This window comes from Thalassophryne amazonica, chromosome 4, assembly GCF_902500255.1.
Source record: "Thalassophryne amazonica chromosome 4, fThaAma1.1, whole genome shotgun sequence".
Classification (NCBI taxonomy): domain Eukaryota; kingdom Metazoa; phylum Chordata; class Actinopteri; order Batrachoidiformes; family Batrachoididae; genus Thalassophryne; species Thalassophryne amazonica.
In genome coordinates, this window is record NC_047106.1 from 72,088,985 (window position 1) to 72,110,886 (window position 21,902).

General features: G+C 45.3%; 1 long non-coding RNA gene across 1 annotated transcript; it reads left to right on the forward strand.

Moving 5' to 3' along the window:
* The first annotated feature begins 1,116 nt into the window (after nt 1-1,116).
* On the forward strand, nt 1,117-21,720 carry LOC117509191. The gene is made up of 3 exons (XR_004560298.1): nt 1,117-1,127; nt 9,210-9,281; nt 21,710-21,720. It is a non-coding gene; the product is annotated as an uncharacterized LOC117509191 (long non-coding RNA).
* Nucleotides 21,721-21,902: the final 182 nt, after the last annotated feature.

A 21,902-nucleotide genomic window follows, 5' to 3' on the forward strand; every position in this document is an offset into this window, starting at 1 on the left:
AATATGACTGCGCTCCGCGTCGCCTTCATAAACGGACTGTCGTCGGTCCTGAAGGAGCACCTGGTAGCCAAGGAAGAACCGCGGGATTTAGATGGGCTTATTGATCTCGTTATACGGTTAGACAATCGGTTAGAGGAACGCCGTCGGGAGAGAGACGAAGGACGTGGCCGGGCACGCGCCATCCCTCTCCCTTCCGGGTCCGAAAAGGTTCCGCCCTCCCCACGCTCCACAGCCTCAACGCTCCGTGTGGCTACAGCTCCCCCTGCTGACAAAGCTATGGACACGAGCAGGGCCACATTTAGACCACCTAACAGATAGAGGAGGCTGGCCCGCGGGGAGTGCTTTGTCTGCGGCTCGAGTGAGCAAGAGACTGCCCCAAGCGGTTAAACACCAACGCCCGCCCCTAGAAACTGGGCTTAGGGTGGGCCAAGACATTCACGTGGGACATACACATATTTCCACATGACTCCCAGTTACAATCCTGAGCGGGGATTTAACCCTTCAAGCCCCAGCACTGGTGGACATGGGGTCAGAAGGGAATCTGCTAGACAGCAGATGGGCTAGGGAGGTAGGGCTCTCTCTGGTGGCACTCCCTTCGCCATTGCAGGTGCGGGCACTAGATGGCACCCTTCTCCCTTTAATCACGCACAAGACACAACCTGTAACTCTGGTGGTGTCTGGGAATCATCGGGAGGAGATCGAGTTTTTTGTGACTCCTTCTACCTCCCGAGTGATTTTGGGCTTCCCGTGGATGTTGAAACACAATCCCCGGATTGAGTGGCCGTCTGGGGTGGTGGTTCAGTGGAGCAAAACCTGCCATCGGGTGTGTTTAGGATCCTCGGTTCCTCCCGGTTTACATGCTAAGGAGGAGGTTAAAGTCCCTCCCAATCTGACGGCAGTGCCGGTTGAATACCACGATCTTGCTGACGTCTTCAGCAAGGATCTGGCACTCACCCTTCCCCCACACCGTCCGTACGATTGTGCCATTGATTTGATTCCGGGCGTTGAGTTCCCATCCAGCAGGCTGTACAACCTCTCACGACCTGAGCGCGAATCAATGGAGACCTACATCCGGGACTCATTAGCTGCCGGGCTGATCCGGAATTCCACCTCCCCGATGGGTGCAGGTTTCTTTTTTGTGGGCAAGAAAGATGGCGGACTCCGCCCATGCATTGATTACAGGGGGCTGAATGAGATTACGGTTCGCAATCGATACCCGTTGCCCCTGTTAGATTCAGTGTTCACGCCCCTGCATGGAGCCAAAATCTTCACTAACTTGGATCTTAGGAATGCGTACCACCTGGTTCGGGTCTGGAAGACGGCATTTAACACCCCATTAGGTCATTTTGAGTACCTGGTCATGCCGTTCGGCCTCACTAACTCCCCCACGACGTTCCAAGCATTGGTTAATGACGTCTTGCGGGACTTCCTGCACCAATTCGTCTTCGTATATCTGGACGATATACTCATCTTTTCTCCGGACCCTGTGACTCATGTCCAGCATGTACGTCAGGTCCTGCAGCGGTTGTTGGAGAACCGGCTGTTTGTGAAGGGTGAGAAGTGTGAGTTTCACCGCACCTCTTTGTCCTTCCTGGGGTTTATCATCTCCTCCAACTCCGTCGCCCCTGATCCGGCCAAGGTTGTGGCGGTGAGAGATTGGCCCCAACCAACAAGCCGTAGGAAGCTGCAACAGTTCCTTGGCTTTGCAAATTTCTACAGGAGGTTCATTAAGGGCTACAGTCAGGTAGTTAGCCCCCTGACAGCCCTGACCTCTCCAAAAGTTCCCTTCACCTGGTCGGATCGGTGCGAAGCCGCGTTCAGGGAGTTGAAACGACGGTTCTCGACTGCACCAGTTCTGGTGCAGCCCGACCCTTGCCGCCAGTTTGTGGTTGAAGTGGACGCCTCTGACTCAGGGATAGGAGCCGTGCTATCCCAGAGCGGAGAGACCGATAAGGTTCTTCACCCGTGTGCCTACTTTTCTCGCAGGTTGACCCCGGCTGAACGGAACTATGACATCGGCAATCGAGAACTCCTTGCGGTGAAAGAGGCTCTTGAGGAGTGGAGACACCTGTTGGAGGGAGCGTCTGTGCCGTTCACGGTTTTCACTGACCATCGGAACCTGGAGTATATCAGGACCGCCAAGCGGCTGAACCCCAGGCAAGCCTGCTGGTCACTGTTCTTCGGGCGTTTTGACTTACGGATCACCTATCGCCCCGGGACCAAGAACCAAAGATCAGATCCGGGGTACACGAAGACAAATTCAAAATGGAGCTGTCGGATCCACCGGAGCCCATCATTCCAGAGTCCACTATCGTGGCTACCCTCACCTGGGACGTGGAGAAGACCGTCCGGGAGGCCCTGGCATGGAGCCCTGACCCCGGAACTGGTCCGAAGAAATCGTATGTACGTCCCACCAGAAGCCAGAGCTGCAGTCTTGGACTTCTGTCACGGTTCCAAACTCTCCTGTCATCCAGGGGTGCGAAGGACTGTGGCAGTTGTCCAGCAGTGCTTCTGGTGGGCATCTATGGAAGCCGACGTCCGGGAGTATATCCAGGCCTGCACCACCTGTGCCAGGGGCAAGGCGGACCACTCAAAAACCCAGGGACTCCTCAAACCGCTTCCGGTGCCTCATCGCCCCTGGTCCCATATCAGCCTGGATTTCGTCACGGGCCTCCTGTCGTCCCAGGGCATGACAACCATCCTCAGGATAGTGGACCGATTCTCCAAGGCGGCCCACTTCGTGGCCCTCCCGAAGCTCCCAATGGCCCAGGAGACTGCTGACCTCCTGGTCCACCACGTCATCCGTCTGCATGGGATACCAACTGACATAGTCTCGGATCGTGGTCCCCAGTTTTCCTCTCAAGTCTGGAGGAGTTTCTGCAGAGAACTGGGGGCCACCGTGAGCCTCTCGTCTGGGTACCACCCACAGACGAACGGAGAGGCAGAACGGGCCAACCAAGAATTGGAACAGACCCTCCGCTGTGTGACATCCGCGCACCCGACGACCTGGAGTAACCATCTGGCCTGGATCGAGTATGCACATAACAGTCAGGTGTCTTCTGCCACCGGCCTCTCCCCGTTTGAGGTGTGTCTGCGGTACCAGCCCCCATTGTTTCCCGTGGTGGAGGGAGAGGTCGGTGTGCCCTCGGTCCAGGCCCACCTGCGCAGATGCCGTCGGGTGTGGCGCACCACCCGTTCTGCCTTGTTGAAGGCCCGGACGAGGGCTAAGACCCATGCAGACCAGCGGCGGTCCCCGGCCCCTGCATACCAGCCCGGGCAGGAGGTGTGGTTATCAACCAAGGACATTCCCCTGCAGGTGGACTCCCCCAAACTGATGGACAGATTCATTGGACCATTCAAGATCGTCAAAATCCTCAGTCCTGCTGCAGTGAAGCTCCAGCTCCCGGCTTCACTGCGGATCCACCCTGTTTTTCATGTCTCCCGGATTAAACCACACCTCACCTCACCCCTCTGTGCTCCCGGTCCGGTGCCGCCTCCTGCCCGGATCATCGACGGGGAGCCCGCTTGGACTGTACGCCGGCTCCTGGACGTCCGTCGAATGGGCCGGGGGTTCCAGTATTTGGTGGACTGGGAGGGGTATGGACCTGAAGAACGCTCCTGGGTAAAGAGGAGCTTCATCCTGGACCCGGCCCTCCTGGCCGATTTCTACCGCCGTCATCCGGACAAGTCTGGTCGGGCGCCAGGAGGCGCCCGTTGAGGGGAGGGTCCTGTTGTGTGGGCCACCAGAAGAGGAGGTACTGCTGGCCCACCACCAGAGGGCGCCCTGCCTGAAGTGCTGGCTTCAGGCACGAGAGGGCGCTGCCGCCACGGACACAGCCGGGGGTGACAGCTGTCACTCATCAACTCATGACAGCTGTCATCCATCTTCACTTCATCATTCCACTCCATAAAAGCCAGACGTCATCTCCACCTCGTTGCCGAGATATCATCTACCTGTGAAGGTAATACCTCAGCAGTGATTGTGCCATATGCACGTTACTTTTCTATTTTGTGATATTGTTTCAGGAGACTACTCACTGTTGTCGTCTGGCGGAGTGCGGAGTGGTGACAAAGTGAAGGGCGTTCACTTGTCACACCGAACAGCAGAGACAACCGGAGTTGAACTGTGTTAGAAGTGGAGGTGGAATTCCCACCATTGTTGTTACTGGGTGTGCACGCACCCACATCTCACTGTTTTTACTCCTCGCCAGCAGTACCAGATCCGACATTCGGAGACTGTGGCCACCTGGGGACTCAGGACTTGGCGGCTCCAGTATTCTCCGGGTTCGGTGGTGGAAGAAATGTGGTTCCGGTTCCTCTCAGGACAGACGTCTTCTATCCTCGAGCCTGCCCACACGTCACCTCTGTGGATTGACTGTTTGCAAAATTTCTGTAATCCTCTGTATTTTGGTTGTGCTCTTTCACAACAGTAAAGTGTTCATATTCGACTCTTTCATTGTCCATTCATTTACGCCCCCTGTTGTGGGTCCGTGTCACTACACTTTCCCAACATGAGTAGTAAGATGTCCTAGCTTTACGGAGGGCTTTTTTATAGAGCAAAAAGACATCTATCATCCAATCTGTATATTCTGTTTATTTATTTGTTTTAATGGTTATATTTAGGTGAGAGTCAAACTACACCCTGGACATGTTGACAGTTCATTAGAGGGCACACTGACCTGACCGACATGCAATTTAGAGGTGACCTGTATATTGTTGCACTGTTTCTCCGAAGCAGAAACAGAAGAGCATGCAACCTGTACAAGCAACGATGGTTAAAAATAACCCAAAATGTTAGTGAAAGAGCAATGTGGTTTTTGTACTTTCTGTATTGCTATTCTTCTGACACACAGTTATGATGAAGAAAGTAAGCAAGTATAGGAACAGACTGTGCTGCAGATCACTGTTTTTGAACTGAGCACAGACTATGGTACATATTGTACTTTTCTCAGAAGAAATAATAGGTTAAAAATTAAGTTGGTATTTTGTTGAGTCCTTTCTACATTTCCAGGAAGTTGTGTAATAATGTGCAGAGCTCAGAACAAAAACATCAGTGTGAAGTTTGGCTTTTAAGAAGTGTTATTTTGCCTGTAGCCTGGAACATGAAAATTCTATCTAGTTCCAGTTCTCGTGAGAGACAAATATCATTTTAAGAAAATATATCATGACAAGAGGACAGATTGATTCACCAAAACACAAGCACACAGAGGTAAAGCAAAATGTCTTCTGGCTACTGCCTACACTTCAGGATAGTTGTTTGTTCTGTCATTTGTGCCATGCCACGATGCACCTCGCCCCTTCTTTGAATGTGATGTTATGCATGGCCAAACACCGGCCGAGGCAGCAATCTGTGATTCTTTTCTTGTCACAGCCCTTTTCCTGCTTCCATGCAAGGGAATAAGTGAGGTGAACAGAGAAGGTAAGGAACGACAAGCTGTCAAAACAAGAAACTCTGGTTGTTCCATCTCTAAATTGTAATCATTCAATTCATCTGCTTTTTTCTTGCAACCATGCTGGTTGTTAAAAAAAAAACTTTGTCAGCTCTTCGCCCTTTGGGATTGTCACTTATCATTGCTACCTTCTCTACCTTCATATTTGTATCACAAACATCATATACGAGGTCTGTTAGAAAACTATCCGACCTTTTTATTTTTTGAAAAAACTATATGAATTTGAATCATGTGCACTTGCATCAGCCAAGCTTGAACCTTCGTGCGCATGCGTGAGTTTTTTCACGCCTGTCAGTTGCGTCATTCGCCTGTGGGCAGGCTTTGAGTGAGCACTGGTCCACCCCCCTCGTCAGATTTTCATTGTCAGGGAAATGGCTGAGCAATTGGAGCAGCGCTGAATCAAATTTTTCCAGAAACTGCGAGAGACAGCCAGGTGGTAACCATTCGGAAGATTCAGACGGCTTTCAGTGAAGATACTCTGGGTGTCACACAGATTAAGGATCATTACAACCGGATTAAAGATGGCCCACAGTGGCGCAGGGCGCGCTGCGCTCTGAGCGGCCATCGACAGGCTGAAACGACCAGTTCATTTCCAAAGTGAAGGCTGTGTTGATCCTGGACGTCATCTGACTACCAGAGAAATTGTGGAAGAGGTGGACATCAGCACTTTTGCGTCACATTCCACTGTTACAGGAGATTTTGTAATGAAAGACGTGCGGAGGAATTCGTGCGTCGGGACGGAGCCACTCTGGGCGCACAACAAAAAGCACGTCCGTGTTGGAAGTCTCACAGGACAAGTTGTGACATGCCCAGCTGTTACACAATTTCTCGGATACTCACTCGACTGAAAAGCCACTGAAAGCCGTCTGAATCTTCCGAATGGTTTCCAACACAGTTTCTGGAAAAATTTGATTCAGCGCTGCTCCAATCGCTCAGTTATTTCCCTGACAATGAAAATCTGACGAGCGGGTGGACCAGTGCTCACTCAAAGCCTGCCCACAGGCGAATGACGCAACCGACTGGCGTGAAAAAACACACGCATGCACACGAAGGTTCAAGCTTGGCTGATGCAAGCGCACATGATTCAAATCCATATAGTTTTTTAAAATAATAAAAACGTCGGATAGTTTTCTAACAGACCTCGTATGTCAAGCACAACATTTTAGCTTGTCTATGACGACATGTGATATTTATGACCAAGTGAAGATTATGATTTAGGGTTAGTGTGATGTTTTGGGCAACAACTTTAAAATTTCATCTGGCATCCAAGAACGTAAGAGATTTTCCAGCCTGTAGAGAACTCATTTTGCGTTTGATTCATTGTCATCATGGAAATCCCTCGGTAGCGGTCTCTTGGTAGATTCCTGGACAGGATGGTGGACCTGGAGATGTCTGAACAGCACAGTGTTGATGCACGTTTCTGATGGTTAGGATCTTGCTGTCTCTCCTTCCTCTTTCTCCTCTTCTCCTCTGTGTTGTTTTTTCAAAGACTTTTACTGGATCATTGCTTGCCAGCTGATTCAGTACCTTGCGTGTTCTTCCCAGGTGTTCCAGTCGATGGAGCAGCTCTTCAGGTTCTGCATCAGGAGGTCCTCATAGTTTTTCTTCTGCCCTCCTGTGGACCATTTTCCTTCGTTCAGCTGGTAGTAAAAGATCTGGTTAAAGGTTTGGCTGTTGTCTAACAAAATGATGTGACTTACTCACCAAAGCCAATTCTTGATGACGATGCACTCGATGCATTGGAGCTGGGCTTCAGCCAGGATGCTGATGTTGATACAGTAGTCTTCCACCTGATGTGGAGGATACTCCTCAGCTAGAGTTAGTGGTCTTCAGGTGATGGTGATAGGTGGTCTGGGTCTCAGATCTGTACAGCAGGGTTGACTTGATGACTGCTTTGGATTTTCATCTTGTGTCAAACATCTCTGTTGATGAAAACAAAGGTGCGAAGGTGGCCGAAGGCAGTTTCTTTACACTTGAGCTAGTGTTGGGTCTCTTCCTTGATGTCTGCATTTGATGACACATGGCTGCCCAGGTATGGAAATTCATCACTCATCTTGAACCGCTTATCCAGGATTGGGTTGTGGGGGCAACAGCTCTAGCAGGGGACCCCAGACTTCCCTTTCCCATGCCACATTGACCATCTCTGACTGGGGGATCCCGAGGTGTTCCCAGGCCAATGTGGAGATATAATCTCTCCACCTAGTCCTGGGTCTTCCACAGGTTCTCCTCCCAGATGGATATACATGGAACACCTCCCTAGGGAGGTGCCCAGGAGGTATCCTTGCCAGATGCCCAAACCACCTCAGCTGGCTCCTTTCAATGTGAAGGAGCAGCGGCTCTACTCCGAGCTCCCCACAGATGACCAAACTTCTCACCCTATCTCTAAGGGAGACACCAGCCACCCTCCTAAGGAAGCCCATTTTGGCCGCTTGTACCCATGATCTAGTTCTTGCTCTGTATGGTATGGAAAGTGAGCCATGTTTTTCAGGACTTGTCTGTACAGTCTCACAGCAAGAAGATTTGGATTGACCATGTTGGGTGAAGGCCGATACAAGATCTGTGTCTTCTTCGGATTAAAGTGTGTTTACTTTAAAGGTTTCAAAGATTTTCAAAGACCTTGTTTTTTAAAGGATGATACAATGTTGTTGTCAGCATACTTGAAGTCCAGTAGCATCGTGATTGCGCTTTTCTTCTGACACTTGACACTTTTCTTGCAATTGGCGGACAATGAAAATCATGTCTGTTGCCCCTCTTGATAGTCAGAATCCACTTTGGATTTCAGGAAGAATGTTTCCGCCAGTGGTCTCAGACAGTTGTTGGCAATGCATGTGAGACCATTTCATGTGGTAGACAGCAAGGAGATTCCACAATGAATTCCGCAGTCAAACGTGTCTCCTTTCCACTTGCATATACTGACAATCATTTAGTCTTTAGATCTGCAAGCATTTATTGTTGCGTTCAGATTTTGATGGTGAGTGTTGTGGTTGTAGAAAGTGGACCTCCTTCTTTAAAAGCCTCTATGGGAATGATGGTATCACACGGGTGCATTGTTTTTCATGCATTAAAGGGCGAGGAGAGTTTGAGAGTTGGAGGTTCAGACTGAAGTCCTTTCAACAATGTCTTGTCTTGGTAGATGCTGAGCACTTCCTGCTCCTCAATGACTGGGTTGGTGTTGTAGAAGTTTTCAAAGTGTTCTTTCCATTGAGCACTGATGTCATCTTTGGTCTTCAGCAGACTCAAGCCATTCTTGCATTGACGAGATGCTTGTCCTTATGTGATGTAGCCGTACATTGTTTTTATGGCATTGAAAAAGACTCTGCTGTCATTTACTGGTGACAGCCATCTGCTGTCATGAGAGCTTGGATATTCAGCAGCCTTATTGATGCCATCGCTGACTTTTCAGTTTGCGAGTCTTGTGTTGCAGAGAGGTTTTTTTTTTGTTTGTTTTTTTTTTGTTTTGTTTTGTTTTGTTTTTTTTTTTTGCTTTGCTGCTGTCGAGACTTTTTCTCTTGTGAAACTGAATCTCACAAGAACAGTGATGTCAAGGTCATGTTTCTGGAGTTCATGAAAGACGAGCTGTTCATCTTGCAGTCAGTCCTGACTTTTTTGTTGTCCATCAAAGTTTTTATGTTCCCTGTACCAAATTTGTAATCTAGACAGGTTAAGGTGAAGCAGACTATTTTAAGGGCACCTTATACAGCTCCGTCTCTGTTCAAGGTGAGCAGAGAACATCCTAAATATGGCCGCTCAGTGCCGCAGATGCAGCTGCTGAAAAACCCTCCTGCTTCTTCCAAGGGTCTCTGATGACTGAATCACACACATGCCATTTCTGTTCCGGGTCAGAAATGAGCTTCCAGATTTACAATCCTGCCCCCTGTCACTCTTTGCCAATCACTGAAAGACTTGTGGATGCCCAGCATAGAAAATCTGCATCCAGAGTCTATCTAGAGCAGGGGTCACCAACCCTGTTCCTGGAGGGCACCTGCCCTGCATGTTTTCTAACTCTCCATGATCCACTCCCAGGCAATTAACTCAATCACGTGTGCTCAGCCAATCAAGAGATGGAAAACAGCACTTTTAAAAAAATCAGGTCTGACTTGAGTAGGTAAATGTGGAAAACATGCATGACAGTTGCCCTCCAGGACCAGGGATGGTAACCCTGATCTAGAGCCTGTGTGAGGGTTTGTTTAGCAAGGGAATGTTGCTGCATGCTGAAAAATGCACAGTAGCTGACAAAGCCTCAGCCTGTTCTGATGACTGAGACATCTCAAACCACTGGGGTCTGAGGATTTGCAGCTTTCATCTGCTTTCATAGCCGTAGCATCACAAGCCATCACTTTATTTCGCACCAACAGGCAATCCTTTACTTGATCTGTTACACAGGTTGAGAAAATATGCTTAGGGCTCTCAAGGTAAAGGTCCAGGGGTTTCAGTAGCTACTGTCGGCTGTCACCATCATCAAAAATATGTGCACACATTAAAATCTTGGACTTGACCATAGATTAAGGCAGGGGTGGGCAACGAGGGCCGAGACACTGCAGGTTTTCCTTGCAACCAATCACCTCAGGAGGTGGGTTGCTGATGAGCGTCTCCCTTGAACATAAACACCTGGTTGTCAATTAAATCACCTGCTGAGACAGCTGAACATTACTGAAATCACCTGCTGAGGTGATTGGTAGCAAGGAAAACCTGCAGTGCTTCTGCCCTTCATGGCACATGATTGCCCACCCCTGGATTAAGGTGTCCCTTCATTCATCCAATCATTTTCCGTAACCGCTTCTTCCGAATTAAGGGTCATGTGCGGCTTGAGCCTGTATTTTCACTGGAGTGAGGAAAGCAGAAGGCAGTCTGTAAACAAAGTCAGTGCACGGCATCATGGACTACATCGTCAGAACTGGTTTATGCAAGTTGACTGAGAACAATTTTGTACTCCTATTTAAAGTTTTTGTTGGACTGTTGACATTAAAGCACCAGTGACACATAACAAAATGTAAGGTTTCTGTTGTTTCTGTGAAGGCTCTCAGTTGTCCAGGTGGTTTCCATAGTAGAGAAGCTTGAATCTTCAACTGGACTGGGTTGCTTGACGCGAGGACGTTTTGCTTCTAATCGCAGAAGCTTCCTCAGCTACATTTCTTGCTCTGGTAGTCTGACTTCTGTCTAGACTCTTGTAGAGAAGAATAACAGAAGCCAGCAAAAGCTGGAGTTTTAAACCTAACCAAACCCCTCCTACAGAGAGGCAGACTGCTATTGGCTAGTGACTAACAATTGCTCTAATTAGCACCTATTGTGCTCTAGTTAGCACCTGTACACATGACCAAAATCCTCTCATTAGGAGGGTGCTAACTAGAGCACCCTCCTTATTCTTGTTATTCTTCTCTACAAGAGTCTAGACAGAAGTCAGACTACCAGAGCAAGAAATTTAGCTGAGGAAGCTTCTGCGATTAGAAGCGAAACGTCCTCGCGTCAAGCAACCCAGTCCAGTCGAAGATTCAAGCTTCTCTACTTTTCTGGTGTTTATAAATTAATGAAATATCAAATGACAAGGATCTAGTTTAGCCGTTATATAAAACAAATATTGAATGATTTTTCATTCTTTCGATGGAACTAATATTTCATGAGGAGAAAGATGGAACATTTGTACCATTGATATGGAAATAATATGGAAATATTCATACCAATGAACTTATGAACATTCATTATTTGTATATTAACCCCTTAACGCCTGAATTTATATAGTTGTATATAAAAAAATGTTTTATGTGTGTTTTTGCCTTTAAGTAGATGGTAAATAATGTTGAGATTATTAATTTCACTTTTGCACAAAAACTAGATAGTAATATTGGGTATTCTGGTAATGACTTTATGTTATAATGTTATAATAATAATGATGGTATGTTGCAAATTTGCGACAACAGGCATACAGGTCAATTTGGTAAGTTGCATATTTGAGTCAGAGATTGTAGCATATATGCGACGATGGGCGTTAAGGGGTTAAGTGTGTGTATTGGGTCAGATGCCACATGCATACAGCATTGCTGGTGTATTTGATTTAAGAGAAATCATACACTCTGGCCAGGTCAGAATTGCATTTTTTTAAATTACAATGAAAAAAGCACATATGAAATAAATATTGGTTTCAGTTTGAAATGATGAATAGTCCTGATTCAGCTATTGCTGAAATAGCATAATTATTAAACGGATCCTGTCTCACAAAACTAGGAATACTATGACATATGAGGTCTGTTAGAAAAGTATCGGACCTTTTTATTTTTTGCAAAAACCTGATGGATTTGAATCACGTGTGCTTGCATGAGCAAACCTTGAACCTTCGTGCGCATGTGTGAATTTTTTCACGCCTGTCGATTGCGTCATTTGCTGGTAAGGAGCCTTTGTGTGAGGACATGTGTAGTGCGCTCGGCGGATTTTCATTGCAAGGAAAAAGACGGAATGACTGGAGCAGCGCCGCATCAAATTTTGCCAGAAACTGGGCGACAGACAGGTGGAAACCATTTGGAAGATTCAGGCGGCTTTCAGTGACGATGCTTTGTGCATCACACAGATTAAGGAGCGGTACAACCAGTTTAAAGACGTCCGCACATGGTGGAGAGCGAGCCACGCTCCGGTCGGCCATCAACATGCTGAAATGACCAGATCATTTCCAAAGTGAACACTGTGGTGATGCGGGACCGTCGTGTGACTATCCGAGAAATTGTGGAAGAGGTGGACATCAGCACTTTTTTGGCACATTCCACTGTGACAGAAGATTTGGCCATGAAAAGAGCTGCTAACGGCGGAGCAAAAGCACCTCCATGTTGAAGTCTCACAAGACATGCTGTGACATGCCCACCTCTTCCACAATTTCTCGGATAGTCAAACGACTGAAACGTCACCGAAAGCCGTCTAAATCATCTGAATGGTTTTCACCTGGCTGTAGCCCAGTTTCTGGCAAAATTTGATGCGGCGCTGCTCCAGTCGTTCCGTCTTTTTCCTTGCAATGAAAATCTGCCGAGCGCACTACACATGTCCCACACAAAGGCTGCTTACCAGCAAATGACGCAATCGACAGGCATGAAAAAGTTCACGCATGTGCATAAAGGTTCAAGGTTGGCTGATGCAAGCACACGTGATTCAAATCCATCAGGTTTTAAAAAAAAATAAAAAGGTCCGATACTTTTCTAACAGACCTCATATGTCACTATCCAAAAACTGAAAAATATTATGATATTCATTTTAGGTCAGATAGCTACATCACAGTTGAAAGGGTTAGTTCAGCTATTCTTGGCTAATGCGTGCTGTTCCAGTCCAGTTGAAAAGCGCCTACTCATTTATCTGTGATACTCCATTGTGCAAATGCACGCATGCAACCCAGACACTTTGATTCATCCACTCTACGGTACATTATGCCCCTGATCTGTCTGTCTGTCCTCTGCTCTTTGCACACTTCACCCCCACCCATCCTCGCTTGCATTTGCCTTCATCCCTTGTCACTGCTCCAGCCTCTCCCTTCTGCACACACACATACCTAAAGCGGACATAATACCACGTTCATGTGACGGTCAAGCAACTTACACACACACTCACACACACTCTTGTGCATACACATGCAGTTGCCCGTGAACCCACATCTCTGTATCATGTGACGTGTTTTTCTCAGTTGGGTCCAGATGAGTGGAATCTCTGTGCTGGCTTTCGCTACACTGAGCACCGCAGGGGGTCTTTATTGTCGCACAAATCAACAAAGCCGCAGTCATAAAGTGCTATCTCAATCACGCACACAAAGCCAAGCACACGCAAAGGTGTGAGCACATGTCCCCAGACATCCACAATAACGCCACCCCCCCCCCAGCTTTTTTAAAGGTGGGGGGGGGGGGGTGCCCAAAAGCATACAGTGTGACAAAAGCTCACAAAAATAGTAATGTTTGAACATGGGAAGACAAGGGCACAGCTGGACAAATATTTTTCCTGTACACACGACCCAAATCCTCTCATGCACTGCCACAGGACAAAAACAAAAAAGAAAAATTGAGGGAAAATTGAGTTGGGTGAAAAACACAAATAAATCCCTTAGCTACTTAATCTTACATTTTTGTGATTTCTGTGTGAAAGTGCAGGAAGCTTCAATGTCAGAGAATTAGAAGTAAAGAACGGAGCATTTGATAAACTGAACAATGGAGATCAGATCCAGGAGAACATAAAATGATCCACGTACAGTGCTGTGCAGCTCTAATTGGTTTGTTTGTTGGTCTCTGTAAATCCAATGTCCATCATCATATTACTTTTATTAAAACAAAAACTATTAAAAATCATTCTGATTCCTGTCACCCTACAGGCATCCAAAAATTAAATGCCTTATATACCTTTACAACACTTCTAAAAAGATTTCCTTTTTTCATTAAAAAAAAAAAGTATAAATGAGCAATTCTTTGAAGGTACTTGATATTAAGAATTAATGAAAAAAATTACAGTTAACTGGTAACTACCTGTAATAAATGAACTAATATATGTTAGATTGTTAGATGTGGAATAGTTCACCCAGTTACAGAGTGAGTGTATATGTTTGTGCCTCATCTTGTGTGTGTGTGTGTGTGTGTGTGTGTGTGTGTGTGTGTGTGTGTGTGTGTGTGTGTGTGTGTGTGTGTGTGTGTGTGTGTGTGTGTGTGTGTGTGTGTGTGTGTGTGTGTGTGTGTGTGTGTGTGTGTGTGTGTGTGTGTGATAAGATGAGTCTACAGTGGCACACTTCTGCTGTCTTGATTGACTGGATGAGGTCACATAGTATATGTGACTGAGAAAGTAGGGGAGGAGGAGAAAGATCAGGATTAGAGGTTGGAAAAAGACTGCCGATGAATCAAGAGAATTGGGAATTGGGATGTCACGTGGAATGACGTCTCCACATTCAGCAACTGAGACAAAGAGTGCATGTTTGTGTACAGACTTCATGCACACACACACAGACATAGAGAGCCTTCACGTGAATTAATTATGTGGCATATTTCTCCTCAAATCAGTCATAGCAGCCAAACTCTTGTTTCTGCTGTTCCAGAACATCAGTTGTGTCAGAGATTCTTGCACTAGACTCCAATGTACATTACTATATTCTGCAGCCAGCCCAGTCCCACATTTTTTTTTTTTTTTTGTGCTCCCGTGATGAAATGAGTCAAATTTTCGTGACGGGGCTTTTTTAACTCATTATTACTAAGCCTACTCCCACCCGCCACCCTAACCATAACCCCCCCCTTCTTCTTTGTCTTTCGGCTGTTCACGTTAGGGGTCGCCACAGCAGATCAATCGTTTCCATCTCACCCTGTCCTCTGTATCTTCCTCTGTCACACCAACCACCTGCATGTCCTCTCTCAGCACATCCATGAACCTCCTCTTTGGTCTCCCTCTTCTCCTCCTGCCTGGTGGATCCATCCTCAGCATCCTTCTCCCTATATACCCTGGGTCCCTCCTCTGCACATGTCCAAACCATCTCAATCTCGCCTCTCTGACTTTGTCTCCAAACCGTCCCACCTGAGCTGTCCCTCTGATATGTTCATTCCTAATCTTGTCCATTCTTGTCACTCCCAAAGAGAATCTCAACATCTTCAGCTCTGCCACCTCCAGCTCTGCCTCCTGTCTTTTTGTTAGTGCCACTGTCTCTAAACCATACAACATAGCTGGTCTCACTACTGTTTTGTAAACTTTCCCCTTCACTCTTGCTGATATTCTTCGGTCATAAATCATTCCTGCCACCTTTCTCCACCCACTCCACCCTGCCTGCACTCTCTTCTTCACCTCTCTACCACACTCTCCATTACTTTGAACAGTTGACCCCAAATATTTAAACTCATCTACTTTCACCACTTCTACTCCTTGTAACTGCACTATTCCACTGGGCTCCCTCTCATTCACACACATGTACTCAGTCTTGCTTCTACTGACTGTGCATCTCACCGCTGTCACACTATTCTTGTACATGTCCTGCACTACCCTAACATACTTCTCTGCCACTCCAGACTTCCTCATACAATGCCACAACTCTTCTCTTGGCACCCTATCATAAGCTTTTTCTAAGTCCACAAACACACAATGTAACTCTTTCTGTCCTTCTCTGTACTTTTCCAACAGTATTCTCAGAGCAAACATTGCATCGGTAGTGCTCTTTCTCGGCATGAAACCATATTGCTGCTCACAGATCTTCACCTGTTTTCTAAGCCTAGCTTCTACTACTCTTTCCCATAACTTCATGCTGTGGCTGATCAGCTTTATGTCTCTGTAGTTACTGCTCATTTTCTTTATTCATCAACTCTTCAAAATATTCCCTCCACCTTCTCAGCACACACTCCTCACTTGTAAAAGATGCACATTACCATGTGCATCTTTTACCACCCTAACCTGCTGCACATCCTTTCCAGCTCTGTCCCTTTGTCTGGCCAATCGGTACAAGTCCTTTTCTCCTTCCTTACTATTCAACTTCTTGTACAGCTCGCAATATGCCTTTTCCTTTGCTTTTGCCACTTCTCTTCTCGCCTTACGCCGCATCTCCTTGTACTCCTGTCTACTTTCTTCATCTCTCCGACTATCCCAAAACTTTTTCGCCAACCTCTTTCTCCTTATGCTTTCCTGGACCTCTTCATTCCACCACCAAGTCTCCTTGTCTTCCTTCCACTGTCCAGATGTCATACCCAGTACTGCCCTAGCTGTCTCCCTCACCACATCTGCAGTACTTTTCCAGTTGTCCAAAACTGCTTCCCCTCCAACTAGTGCTTCTCTCACCTGCTCACTAAATTTCACACAACAGTCTTCCTCCTTCAGCTTCCACCATCTGATCCTTTGTTGAGCTCTCACTCTCTTCTTCTTCTTTACCTCTAAAGTCATCCGACAAACAACCATACTATGCTGTCTAGTGACACTCTCTCCTCCTACCACCTTACAGTCTGTGATTTCTTTTAGCTTGCATCTCCTATAAAGAATGTAGTCCACCTGTGTGCCCCTTCCTCCACTCTTATATGTTACCCTGTGCTCCTCCCTTTTCTTAAAGTAGGTATTCACCACAGCCATTTCCATCCTTTTTGCAAAATCAACTACCATCTGTCCTTCCCCATTCCTATCCTTGATACCATATCTACCCATTACTTCCTCATCACCTCTGTTCCCTTCACCAACATGCCCATTGAAGTCTGCTCCTATAACCACTCTTTCATGCTTGGGCACACTCTCCACCACCTCATCTAACACACTCCAGAAATCTTCTTTCTCCTTCATCTCACATCCTACCTGTGGGGCATATGCACTGATGATATTCATCATCACCCCTTCAATTTCTAACTTCACACTCATCACCCTGTCAGACACTCGCTTAACCTCCAACACACTTTTAACATACTCTTCCTTTAAAATGACCCCAACACCATTTCTCTTCCTGTCCTCACCATGGTACAACAACTTGTACCCACCGCCGATGCTCCTGCTCTTACTTCCCTTCCACTTGGTCTCTTGCACACACAATATGTCTACCTTTCTCCTCTCCATCATATCAGCCAGCTCTCTCCCTTTACCAGTCATACTACCAACATTCAAAGTCCCCACTCTCATTTCCACCCTTCTAGTTTTCTTCTTCTCCCGCTGTTCGTGGCAACGTTTTCCTCCTCTTCTTCGTCGTCTTCGCCCAGCAGTAGCCCAATTTCCACCGGCACCCTGTTGGGCAACCCGCCCCCCCCCCCCCAGTAGTAAATAAAGTTTCATCTGCTGTGACTGGATAGCATGTATCCTTAGCACTTGGCATCACAGTTTATTGCAACTTGCACCTTTCCCAGAAGCTACTGTCATCTGAGCACTGATATTGATATTGCATGCGCTTATAGACAAAAACAAATAAGAGACAAAATTCAATTTATTATTCAACTAAACTGCAAATATATGATTTTTTTAACATTTATGAAACACTTCTCTAAACAAGGCTGTAGGGTCACTGACCCTAAAGAGATTCCCTCCTTGGCACAGTGATCTATTTCTTTTTGTCTCTTTCTCTAAAATTGTATATAATCATCATTAAATTAATATATAAACAAAAATAAATTTAAGAACTATTACAATTTGAAAACAAATGCACCCGAATGTGATGACAGCTGCAACTGCTTAATGCTAACTTTTAATATTGAAAATGCCATAGACATGCTAACACGTTAGCATCGTGATCCAGATCGTGATCCAGATCACCACTAAAATTTAATCACTTGTTCCTCTTGTCATTTCCAACCACTCCACAAAATTTCATCAAAATCCATTCAAAACCTTTTGAGTTATCCTACTGACAGACAGACAAACAAACAAACGCGACCGAAAACATAACCTCCTTGGCAGAGGTAATAAATGCAGCAACAACGGTCACTCAGTTATTGAGAATTGCCTACCCCAGACAGGTTTAACAAACAGTACAATGCCGTCTGTATTGTTTTATGATTGATGCCACGGGAGTCCAAGACATATTCGTTGACTTGGAAATGTGAGGATTCGTATTCAAACTAATCCTTATATTTAGTTTGTCCAATTACTTCTGTCTTTCTTCTCTGCCGAGGCCACTACGTATAGCCAAGGTCAGAAGAATAAAAAATCAACCATGTTATTTTATCTCCGTCTATAGTCCTCCGGGCCCATATTCTGATTTATCTATCTATAAAGCAAGAAATGTCTGTGTGTGTGTATGTGGCTCGCATATCCCTCTGACTGTTTGTCAGATCGGCCTCAGCTTTCGATATGGCTGCACATGGCACAATCATGTGCATCCTTTTTTTTATGAAAACATGTGGGATTAATTTTGTAAACCTTTATTTTGACATTAAACCCTTATTTTGACATCGTAACATTAGTACTTCCAAGATGGCACCCTCCGTGGTGTGTCGCAACTGTAAGCTAACTCTGACCAAGAGCTGCAACTTCAATGTCAGGGTAAAGTGAGAAAACAGACTGCAGGAGAATGACTTTTGAGAACAGAAGTCAGTTAAACGTGTTCTTTCATGTTTGTTTGCAAATAATATCAACTGTGGCTCACTGCGTTACTCGAAGCAAAGTTAAACAACATCAGATAGTTCATGTTAGATAGTAGATTAGATTAGATAGAAGTTTATTTATCCCTTGGGAAGACTCCCTCACCTCATAACCTCTGGAGTTATCTCTCCAGAGATGATAACATCTCACCTTGTGTGTTAACATCATCCACAAAAAACTCTCCAACTTCTCTGTGCCAGCTCCCACCTGTCAGTGAATCTCCATCTTTTTGACGGACAGGACACAGCAGGTGAGGCTGGGGAGCATCACATTAAGCACACGGACAATCAGCACTGGCGCCCCTCAGGGGTGTACATTCAATTCAATTCAATTCAATTTTTTTTTTATATAGCGCCAAATCACAACAAACAGTTGCCCCAAGGCGCTTTATATTGTAAGGCAAGGCCATACAATAATGATGTAAAACCCCAACGGTCAAAACGACCCCCTGTGAGCAAGCACTTGGCTACAGTGGGAAGGAAAAACTCCCTTTTAACAGGAAGAAACCTCCAGCAGAACCAGGCTCAGGGAGGGGCAGTCTTCTGCTGGGACTGGTTGGGGCTGAGGGAGAGAACCAGGAAAAAGACATGCTGTGGAGGGGAGCAGAGATCGATCACTAATGATTAAATGCAGAGTGGTGCATACAGAGCAAAAAGAGAAAGAAACAGTGCATCATGGGAACCCCCCAGCAGTGTACGTCTATAGCAGCATAACTAAGGGATGGTTCAGGGTCACCTGATCCAGCCCTAACTATAAGCTTTAGCAAAAAGGAAAGTTTTAAGCCTAATCTTAAAAGTAGAGAGGGTGTCTGTCTCCCTGATCTGAATTGGGAGCTGGTTCCACAGGAGAGGAGCCTGAAAGCTGAAGGCTCTGCCTCCCATTCTACTCTTACAAACCCTAGGAACTACAAGTAAGCCTGCAGTCTGAGAGCGAAGCGCTCTATTGGGGTGATATGGTACTACGAGGTCCCTAAGATAAGATGGGACCTGATTATTCAAAACCTTATAAGTAAGAAGAAGAATTTTAAATTCTATTCTAGAATTAACAGGAAGCCAATGAAGAGAGGCCAATATGGGTGAGATATGCTCTCTCCTTCTAGTCCCCGTCAGCACTCTAGCTGCAGCATTTTGAATTAACTGAAGGCTTTTTAGGGAACTTTTAGGACAACCTGATAATAATGAATTACAATAGTCCAGCCTAGAGGAAATAAATGCATGAATTAGTTTTTCAGCATCACTCTGAGACAAGACCTTTCTGATTTTAGAGATATTGCGTAAATGCAAAAAAAGCAGTCCTACATATTTGTTTAATATGCGCTTTGAATGACATATCCTGATCAAAAATGACTCCAAGATTTCTCACAGTATTACTAGAGGTCAGGGTAATGCCATCCACAGTAAGGATCTGGTTAGACACCATGTTTCTAAGATTTGTGGGGCCAAGTACAATAACTTCAGTTTTATCTGAGTTTAAAAGCAGGAAATTAGAGGTCATCCATGTCTTTATGTCTGTAAGACAATCCTGCAGTTTAGCTAATTGGTGTGTGTCGTCTGGCTTCATGGATAGATAAAGCTGGGTATCATCTGCGTAACAATGAAAATTTAAGCAATACCGTCTAATAATACTGCCTAAGGGAAGCATATATAAAGTGAATAAAATTGGTCCTAGCACAGAACCTTGTGGAACTCCATAATTAACTTTAGTCTGTGAAGAAGATTCCCCATTTACATGAACAAATTGTAATCTATTAGACAAATATGATTCAAACCACCGCAGCGCAGTGCCTTTAATACCTATGGCATGCTCTAATCTCTGTAATAAAATTTTATGGTCAACAGTATCAAAAGCAGCACTGAGGTCTAACAGAACAAGCACAGAGATGAGTCCACTGTCCGAGGCCATAAGAAGATCATTTGTAACCTTCACTAATGCTGTTTCTGTACTATGATGAATTCTAAAACCTGACTGAAACTCTTCAAATAGACCATTCCTCTGCAGATGATCAGTTAGCTGTTTTACAACTACCCTTTCAAGAATTTTTGAGAGAAAAGGAAGGTTGGAGATTGGCCTATAATTAGCTAAGATAGCTGGGTCAAGTGATGGCTTTTTAAGTAATGGTTTAATTACTGCCACCTTAAAAGCCTGTGGTACATAGCCAACTAACAAAGATAGATTGATCATATTTAAGATCGAAGCATTAAATAATGGTAGGGCTTCCTTGAGCAGCCTGGTAGGAATGGGGTCTAATAAACATGTTGATGGTTTGGATGAAGTAACTAATGAAAATAACTCAGACAGAACAATCGGAGAGAAAGAGTCTAACCAAATACCGGCATCACTGAAAGCAGCCAAAGATAACGATACGTCTTTGGGATGGTTATGAGTAATTTTTTCTCTAATAGTTAAAATTTTGTTAGCAAAGAAAGTCATGAACTCATTACTAGTTAAAGTTAATGGAATACTCAGCTCAATAGAGCTCTGACTCTTTGTCAGCCTGGCTACAGTGCTGAAAAGAAACCTGGGGTTGTTCTTATTTTCTTCAATTAGTGATGAGTAGAAAGATGTCCTAGCTTTACGGAGGGCTTTTTTATAGAGCAACAGACTCTTTTTCCAGGCTAAGTGAAGATCTTCTAAATTAGTGAGACGCCATTTCCTCTCCAACTTACGGGTTATCTGCTTTAAGCTACGAGTTTGAGAGTTATACCATGGAGTCAGACACTTCTGATTTAAAGCTCTCTTTTTCAGAGGAGCTACAGCATCCAAAGCTGTCTTCAATGAGGATGTAAAACTATTGACGAGATACTCTATCTCCCTTACAGAGTTTAGGTAGCTACTCTGCACTGTGTTGTTATATGGCATTAGAGAACATAAAGAAGGAATCATATCCTTAAACCTAGTTACAGCACTTTCTGAAAGACTTCTAGTGTAATGAAACTTATTCCCTACTGCTGGGTAGTCCATCAGAGTAAATGTAAATGTTATTAAAAATGATCAGACAGAAGGGAGTTTTCAGGGAATACTGTTAAGTCTTCTATTTCCATACCATAAGTCAGAACAAGATCTAAGATATGATTAAAGTGGTGGGTGGACTCATTTACTTTTTGAGCAAAGCCAATAGAGTCTAATAATAGATTAAATGCAGTGTTAAGGCTGTCATTCTCAGCATCTGTGTGGATGTTAAAATCGCCCACTATAATTATCTTATCTGAGCTAAGCACTAAGTCAGACAAAAGGTCTGAAAATTCACAGAGAAACTCACAGTAACGACCAGGTGGACGATAGATAATAACAAATAAAACTGGTTTTTGGGACTTCCAATTTGGATGGACAAGACTAAGAGACAAGCTTTCAAATGAATTAAAGCTCTGTCTGGGTTTTTGATTAATTAATAAGCTGGAATGGAAGATTGCTGCTAATCCACCGCCC